The following is a 9,645-nucleotide window of genomic DNA, read 5'->3' as shown; positions in this document are numbered from 1 at the left end:
AGGACATTGATAAAACAATAGAACAATTAGCTAGCAATTAGTGGAGTCTAACAGCTGGAAATAGTCTGGGAAAGAGAGGAAGAAAGCAAGGTCATCCCAGGGTGACTGTGGGCATGCCCAAAGCTCTACCTCCTTAAGGAACAATAGGAGAGATTTATCACTGTGTGTGCGGGGTGCGGGAAGATTAGACTTCATGAAAATAATCCAGCCAATCACTAAACACATTGAGAAAGACACACATGGCTAGCAATCTGGACCAGTTTAGGAGCTGAATTTGATGTCCCTTCCAAAGGGGGAAAAGTTTGGGTAAAAACAAATGACAAATGGAGAGAAGAAATAATAGCTCGAATGTAAAGGAAAGTATAAGTGGATCGTGTGATGAGAGAAAGTCAACATTATTTTAATACTTCGAGAGAGGCTCAAAGAAAGAGAGTAATACTATCTCTTAGCATAATTATACTAGATGCCCAGAAGAGTGAAGCTATGTTTACTGAGACCACCCTTGCTTTTGGAACCTGACAAGGTTCCATGGCAGCCTGGGAGACATTCTGGTCACATGATATGCTGATGGACTGGATGAACTGCTAATGACTAAATTGAACTCTAGTAATGTGCCAGTATCTTTGACTACTATTTTCAAGCTACATCTACTACAAAGGATACCATTTGAGAAGGAATTTCCTTTCAGCTGTGTGGTGTGTAACTCCTAGCACACGGATGGCAGCATAATGATAAACCCTGATGATTAGATGCTTAGAAAGGTCTCTGGTTATAATGGACAAATACAATGGCAGGATGCCCCACCTGCCACAGTGTGTTATGCACACACACAATCACCCTGGTTTTTGTGGATAGAAAGCTATTAAGGCGTAGGTGGTGTGATCTGGCTGGGTGTCTGACTAGTCCTTTCTCGGCCTTGTTTGTTTGGGCTTCAGCAGAATTTGAAATGGCTGGCGGTAAGGCTGGGAAGGACTCGGGAAGGGCCAAGACAAAAGCTATTTCTTGCTCGCAGAGAGCCAGCTTGCAGTTTCCGGTGGGCTGTATTCATCGACACCCGATATCTAGCACGACCGGCCAAGGTCGTGGCTATGTACAGTGCAGCCATCCTGGAGTATCTCCCCGCAGAAGTCCTCGAATTGGCAGGAAATGCATCACAAGACTTAAAGTTTAAGCCTATTACACCTCGTCATTTGCAGCTTGCTATTCATGGAGATGAAGATTTGGATTCTTTCATCAAGGCTACAATTGCTGGTAGTGGTGTCCCTCCGCTTGTTCGCAAACCGATTGGGAAGAAAGGACAACATAAGACTGTCTAAAGTTTGCCTGGATTTCTTTTCATCTCAGGACTCCAAATACTCCAACAGCTGTCCAGTGTTGGTGATTTCAGTAGACTGTATCTCTGTGAAAAATACAATTTTGCCTTTTTGTACTTCAATTTGAGCATATTGGAAGGTTAATTAGCAACCAACGAGATTTCTGCATTTGAGTCTTAGCGGTATTTAAGTGTTACTGTGGCTTCAAAGAAGCTATGGCTTCTAAAGTAGTGGGTTTTGGTTGAATTGACTTTTTAAAAAACTGTTTGGATTTTAATTGTGATGCAGAAGTTATAGCAACAAACATTTGGTTTTGCATAGATGTTATCTCCACTCCAGTGGATAAGCTCAAGAAAGGTCATATCCCAAACTAGTTGTATTTAAAAAAAAAAAAAAAAAAAGCTATTAAGCAGAGTAGAGAGAAACACTGGTTTCCTGATGAGATTAAAACAATGGGCATTATATGGTGGGTCTGAGATCTTGGGGGAACAACCCCTCACCATGGGAAGAGGAAGGCGGTGGGAGGCCTTACGGCATACTCTAAATTAAATTACATCTGGCTTTGACTACTCATTCAATCCTAATTAGGGTACCCAACATGTTTAGGTGCAAAATATGTGTCCTAACTGCATCCAGACCATTAGTACGAACGGCAACAGCATGCATGGTGGATTAAATGATGATTTCCCACAAGTCATAAAAGGGCCTTAGGGGAGATAGATGCCAGTCTAGGTATCCTGGGACTAGCGGAATTTGCTTTTAATGAGGAGTACATTCAGAGGAAAAAAGATTTACTGACTAGAATAGGTAGATTAGAAGGAGTTCTCTTCCAGGAGGAAGGCGAAGGATGGAAGTCAGCTTGGAGAGAGAATGAAACGTTAACAAAGAAGTTAGGTAGATGCAAACAATGCTGGATAACAGAATCCAGCTTTGGGAAAGGTCCTATACCCTCTTAACTATTTTAATACAGATGGAGGCTGCAGCGGCCATGGGGCAATGCCCCTCTCTCCGAGCCCTGAGGCTCCGGGGAGCATACCTGTAGGAATCTTCTGGCCTTCGAGTTTATAGAAGTGCTCTGGGGACGCTTGTAATTTTCATCAATGTCATGACTGCTCTTGCCCCCACCCCTGGAATAGGTTGAAATAAAACATATCCTGTACTTTAGTTAGGATAGGAACATTCTAAGTACCACTCGTGTCTTTTCCATCAGAGGGAGGAACCTGAAGATAGATTGATAAACTGCCCGTAAGTACTCTTTAGCTCCATCCAAAACATTTTGACGTATTTTTTTTTATTATTCAGTTTCAAATATTTATTGATTTTTCTTATGATTTCTTCTTAGACTCGTTCTTTAGAAGTTTAACTGCCAAATATTTGAGGCTTTTCTAAATATCTAATTGTTATTAATTTCTGATTTAATTTTATTGTGTTTGAGAACATATTCTGTAACATTTCAAATGTACAGTATAATGAGACTCGTTTTATGTCCTAGAATAAGGTCCATCTGGTTAATGCTCTATGGGCATGTGGAAAAATGAGTTCTGCAGTTCTTGGATAAATTGTTCTATAAAGGTCAGTTAGGTTCGAGTGGTTAATAATTATTTTTAGATCTTCTACATCGTAGATTTTTATCTAGTTATTAAAGAGGAAATTGATAGTTCTACTTCTGACCGTACATTTGTCTATTCGTCTCTTTAGTTCAGTCAGCTTCTCTTCATCTATTTTTAAGCTCAGTTATTAGCCACCTACATTTTAGATGTGCTACGTCTTCTCATTGATTGACCCATTTATCATTATTAATGTCTCTCCGTCTCTGACAATTCTTCTTGTCTTGAAGTCCATTAAGTCTAATAGTAATAAAACTCTTTCAACTTTCTTTCGCACACTATTTATGTGGTGTATCTTGTTCATCCTTTTAAACCCGTCTTTTTTTAAACATCTAATGAAACTATTGATATAGTTGGATTTAGGTCTATCTTTTGTATGGCTTGCTTTTGACTTTCCAAATCTATTATTTCATTTTTCTCTTTCTCCTTCCCTGACTTTTGAGTTAACTGAATATTTTTTGTAGTATTCTAGGATAATCACTCTTGCCTTTTCAGCTGTATTTTTTAGGGTTGCTATTAGGGTTGCAATATGTATACTAATCACAGTCTACTTAGAGTTAGTATTTATATAATATTTATATAAGATGTCTGACCCTTGTAACAGCATGGTTCCTGTCCTTTGTACTCTATATACTTATAAACATACATATATCTATTATAATGTATGGATTGTGGATGACATGTTGGTGGGAGCCTGGATTATGACTTCTTCCTCTACAAAGAATACTAAATTTTGTTCTGGCTATCATTCGAACTACTGGTAGGGTAGATCCCTTTCTCCAACTTTTAGTATAGTCCTAGGATGTGCTCTTTACTCTGGAGTATGGTTCTTAAGACATGAACTTTTTGAAGTTCCAAGGATGTTTCTGAGATGGTGAGTGAGACCTCTCAATTCTGGCCGGGCCAGGACTTCAATGTATGATCATAATTTAGCTGTCATCTCTGTGGCAGGCAGCTCCTGCTAGGCCTCGAGCAATCTTGTCCTGTGCTTGTATAGCCCTGCCCAGGGCCCTGACCCCATGGTGAGTCCCCACACAGACATCCGGGCTCCTGATGATGTGCAGCTCCTTCTTCTCAGGTACCCTGCTTCACAGATTCCAGCTGCTTCAGAAGTCTCTAATTCTCATCTCTGCCTCCTCTGTTCAATAACAGTACTGCTCTGCCAGGCCTTTATGTCCTTCTACAGTGCAAAAATCTCTCCTCACAAACATTTGAGGGGTGACTGTGGGGGTCCTTTTGAATCTGTCTGTTTTTTCAGTGTTCATTCACACTCTGACTGTTATTCATTGCCTAAACACATTATTTGGTCCATAGTTGTATCTGATAGTCCGGTATTGAGTCTTCTGCCATGACTAACAGCAGAAGTTTCTGTGTGATATTTTAGAAATGTAATGGACTCAATACTATCCCAGATTGGATTCTGGAACATCAAAAGGGCATTAATTTAAAAACTGGCAAAATTCAAATAAAGTTTGGCGTTAATAATAATGTACCAACATTAATCTTTTAGTTTTGGTAAATATATTGTGGTTCTGTATGGTATTAACTTTAGGGGGAACTGGGTGAAGGGTACACGGGAACTCTATTATTTTTGCGTATCTAAAATTATTTTAAAATAATTGTTTATTAAAAATGTAAAGTTGGATGCTATGGCCATTAACATAGTAGCTAACACATAGCACTTACTGTATGCTAGATATTGTTTTAAGTTCTTCACATACATTAATTCACGCCTTCCTAACTAGAAAAATAACCCCGTGTGGTCGACGTTATTAACACCTGCATCTCACAGAAGAAGAAACTTCAGCATAGAGAGATTGAATTACTAAAGGGCAGACTGGAGTTTGAGTCTTGGCAAGCTGGCTCCAGCATTCAGGTTTTTTAAATCACCATGCAATACTTCCTCTGCTGCTCTCTGATGCCTAAAGTCCAGGCCGGAACAATTACGCTTCGCTAGATGCCAGGGTATAATGAAGGATGTGTTGGGGGAAGAGAATTACACAGAAACAAGAGGCCAGAGGACCAAAGGAGAGCGCCTGGACCACGCGTGTTCGTTTATTAATGAACGTTGACCAAGTCACCCAGAATTTTCATCCTCTGTTATCAAAGGGATAAAGGTGGAAAAGGAAGAGGGGAACGAAACATTAAATATATATTCTCCACCGAGGAAGAATAAATTTATTTATTTATTTATTTATTTATTCATTCATATCTATCTATCTATCTATCTATCTATTTATTTCCAAAGAACTGAGTTAATTGAGAGGTAATTAAGGTGTTTTTTTTTTCCCCCCAGAGTGATTGTTACCCTTCAAAACATGTCTTTCTTTTTGCTACTAAGAGGAAGTGAGCACTAGTAAGTTGTTACATTATAGAAAATAAGGTTATATTTTTACACATACATTCCTGTATGCATTTCAGACTTGCTGTAAATGCAAATCAAGTTATATCATTTCCTTGCTGAAAACTAGTGCCTTCCCACTCCCTTAGGTGAGGTTCAAAATCTTCCTACAGTCAAAAGGGCCTTCTTCTCAGATCTCTATCTTCATCTACTGTTTCTCCTTTGCTCTCCTTGCTTGAGTCATTTCTTTATAAATTTTCAATGTAAAATTTTTATCGAATTCGTAGCAATTTCTTAAAAGAACTATCCCCTCTCCAGTAGGGTGTGAATGGTGAAGTGCGGGCGGCACGGTGTGAGTACGCTCCTAGAGAGCGAGAAATTTTGTGTGTGTTTGTGCTTAATAAATTTTGTTCTTTAGAATCGTTTTAGATTTACAGACTAATTACGAAGTAATTATATACTCCATAGCTAACTTCCTCCATTATTACCATCTTACATTAGAATGGCACTTTTATTACAATTAATGAACAAATATTGATGTATTATTATTAATTGAAATCCACACTTATTCAGATTTCCTTAGTTTTTACCTTATGTACTTCTTTTCCAGAATCCTTCTCAAAGTCCAGTACCTTCAGTCATCACGTCTCCTCAGGCTCTCCTTGTTTGTTTGTTTGTTTAATAACCACGATAGTTTTGAGAAGTGCTGGTCAGGTATTGTGCAGAATATTCCTCAACTGGGATTTATCTGATGTTTTTCTCACGATTAGACTGAGCTTATGCATTTTCGGAAGCAAGACCACAGACGTAAATTACTGTGCACAGTTCAGCCTGAGGGGCAGAAAATTGTGCTTTATCTCCATGACAGCAAAATATCTACCTAAATCATCTGTAATTCTTCTACGTGGGAGATTTGTCTCTTCACCATTTACTTCAGTATGGACTCCTGAATGTAACAAAGTAGAAGAATCAAAGAACATGGCTACTTGGGATTCTCCTCTGAGTTGATATAGTCTAGGAGCTGCCATTTATTTTGCTAGTTATTATATTCCCTGTATCATAGTAAGGGAGGGGCAAAGCCTTTTCTTTCCGTTTTGGGAGTTTTCTATGGTTTTTCTTGCTAGTTATTATATTCCCTGTATCAGAGTTGGAGACACATAGTAAGGGAGAGGCAAAGCCTTTTCTTTCCCTTTTGGGAGTTTTCTATGGTTTTTTATTTAGGTTGTAGAACATGTGATTTATAGTCTAAGAATGTTTCTCAGTTCATTTTGATTGACAATGCAGCTAACGCAATTTCCACTCAGACCTGTCACGTCGTCTTCTAATTTTCAGCTTGCAATGTTATAGCCAGTTTTTGTCATTTTGTGTATTGTCATGGGTTTTTAATGATAAGTTGAGTTGTTTCAGGCAATGCTGCTATTTTGCTATACCAAGAAACAGCTAGAGGTTTGTGGAGTAACTTTATAAAGTCGTATGGCTTGTAAATGTGAAAGTTTGTATTTAAATTTAGTTTTGTTTACTCTCGTGTCCAAGGTTCAGGGATCTCAATGAAGTTTAAGAAAGAGTTTAATACGAGTGAGAGAATGAAAATGTTGTCTAGGGGAAATCCAGGTTTTATGAATTTGGAAGTGAAGCCATGTTATATAATAAAATGCGGAGATGCCATCTCGTAACTGGAGTGAAGTGTCAGTAGATGTCATTGGAATTAAGGAATTCTGTAGCCAGCGACCTAGGTGTTAAATCAGCGAGAATGGGAATAGCATTGAATAGGGGATCAGAAGACTAGAAAGACTAGTTTGTTGATTAGCGTCATCAGGTATGATGGTGTGACCTGGAAGTGATGGTGACGAGAGTGAAAAGCTGTTAGGACTGTTGATGGAGCAGTTTGGAGCAAGGACCATCTGGAACTGTTTCTCCTCTTGCCCAAATAAGGAGCGGGAAAAAGAATAGCTTCCATTGACGAAAAAGATTCATGAGGTAACCGTATTATCATAGCAAAACCATGTTTCAGTCAAAGAAACATATGTGGAAAGTACCCAGACTTTACAGAACGGTCTCTCACAATGTGAGTAATCCCCTTGACGCCTCTTTGGTCCCTGTGGGAGTGTACACTTTTAGCTTCAGATCAAAACTGTCTCAAAGTCAGTAGAATTCTGTACGCACTTCCTGTCCTCTTGTGATTCTATCCGCATGGATTAAATTTATTTCTATGCCTCAGTATGAAAAAACTTACTCAGATCCATTGCGTTCTCTTATTTTTGTTCTGCCTGTCCTGTTTTTCCCCAGCTAGCTTACTTTTTCTGAATTCCTTGAACCTCTCTCGTTTTTTCTTGGGAGCAACATCCCCTAACTTTTGATTCTTTTCGGATTAATGTAGCATAGAATCAACCCATCTGCAAAGCCATGTACAGATGGATATTGCAGACTTTGAATATTTAATATTCAAAGTAGAGCGAGAGCGTTTTCTCCAATTACAGAATGAATGATGCCATCCTGATTTACAAAATTTTGGTGGAAGTTCCCACCCTCCCCCCATATATTTAATTAAGGTTTAACCATCCTTCTTGTTCGCTCTCCAGTAAAGAAAAGGGGAGACTAAACCTCCATCTGGTTTGCTTCTAATAAATTGAGAGTTCATATAGTGATGCACTTTGAAAATATTTTCCCAGCTTTATTTATGAGTATGTCCTTTAAGACCAGGATTAAAGTCTTTTTTCTTCCCTTTCCATCAATGGAAAGGGATGATATTATATAGGTTTGACTGATTTATCCTTCCTAAAGGGACCCTGTGATCTTTCAGTATTTTATAAGTGAAATGATGGATGAGTTTGGGCTTTTCGAGTATCAAAGTCGAGGTGACTAGGCTATAATTTTTAGGGTTATTACTTTATTTTCTTATTTAAAAGTAGGCCCTACCTGTTTCCTTTCTCTGTTTTTGGCTTCATAGCTATCCACCATGTGTCCAGAAAGATTGTTTCTATGGTAAGTCTAGGACATGTCAAATATTCCTGCATCTATGCTACCAGGGCATGCCGATCTGAAAACATTCACCATATTCCATCTCTGATTCATTTATCTCCTATTCTGGTTGAACTTTAGATGCTATTGCAAAGGTTGTAGAAACTTAGTTTATTTGACCACAGTTGGACCTTTTTACAGGCTTCATACTCGAATTAAGCTTTAGAAAAAAAAAGAAAAACAGTTAGTTGCTTGGGAGCTCTGTAGGTCACAGGTCACAATCTCCCTATCCTGAGATGAGATGATGGAAATTATTGGAGGTATTTGGAAAAATTCGATACAGATGCCCAATAGGGGTTTTCTATATATTCTTATTTTTCTGTGACTCTCTAATCCTATTCTTCTTCTTCTCCTCCTCCTCTTCCTCCTCCTCCTCATCCTCCTTCTTTTCTTCTTCTTCCTCCTCCTCCTTGTCTTCTTTTGAGTTAGACCAACAGCTTTACTGAAAGAGAGAGGAGTCCTCCTACCCCCTCAGCCGCAGGCTCTGGACATCCAGGTGTCCTGCAACCAGAGAGTCTCTAATCCTCTCCTGACACAGTGCATTTAGAAATTGGTCAAGGAGGCTTTGTTTACCTTCACTTTTCATATCAAAAAGAGTCCACAGTCACGTCAGCCTGTTTTCCCAGGAAGTCTAACTCAGAAATGTTCCTAACTGAATTTTTTCCTACTCATGACAACTAAACTGACTTAATTGGTTATCGCCTGAGCTGCGCTCAGTACAGTGAAGCAGAAAGCACCTTTATTCTCTTTCATTTATTCTTCGGGTTAGTTATTTCCAGCCCCTGAGATAGAATCTCAGTCAAGCCCCAAGATTTTTCTGTCGCACTAAATAATTAAAAGCACAGCACAGATGAATATCAAAAGTCCAACATCTCATTTACTTTGGAATCTCTTCTTCCCCAGTTTAGGTCTGCCTCCGGCTTAGAGGACTGAAAGGATAGGGTAGGGGGGCGTTTGACCTGCTTTTTCCTTTTCTTGCTTCATTGCGTTCTCCACTTGCGAGCTGTGGTTTCGAGGCTCTTTAATATTAGAATAGAGGATGGAAAATTAAGGGGCAGAAAAAGTCCTTCAGGACCGGTAAGGCTATGATGTGGCGATCATAACCAACAGAGCATGATGGAATGCCAGGTTTCCCCTCTTTTCCTGGGGTGCTCCTTTCCCTGGAAAGCTCCACCTGCAGTTCCCGGCATGCGTGGCGCCGCTCCCACGGGGCCAGTTGCGTCCTCGCACTCCGCTTCCGCATCCAGGAGACACCTTCATCCTCTCGTCATCGAGGCTGCCTTGTTCTTGTCAGGAGATTTGGGTGGAACTCGTGGCCAGCTAATGGGTTTGACTATCGGTCAGCTCCATTCCACAGAGTCTGTAT

The 9,645-nt window shown here is 39.5% G+C and overlaps 1 pseudogene; it reads left to right on the top strand.

Moving 5' to 3' along the window:
* The first annotated feature begins 902 nt into the window (after positions 1-902).
* LOC102879145 lies at positions 903-1,316 on the top strand (annotated as a pseudogene).
* Positions 1,317-9,645: the final 8,329 nt, after the last annotated feature.

Source organism: Pteropus alecto, unplaced genomic scaffold (genome assembly GCF_000325575.1).
Source record: "Pteropus alecto unplaced genomic scaffold, ASM32557v1 scaffold101, whole genome shotgun sequence".
NCBI lineage: Eukaryota > Metazoa > Chordata > Mammalia > Chiroptera > Pteropodidae > Pteropus > Pteropus alecto.
The sequence above is the reverse complement of the archived record's forward strand: the minus strand, read 5'-3'. Positions and strand labels throughout refer to the sequence as shown.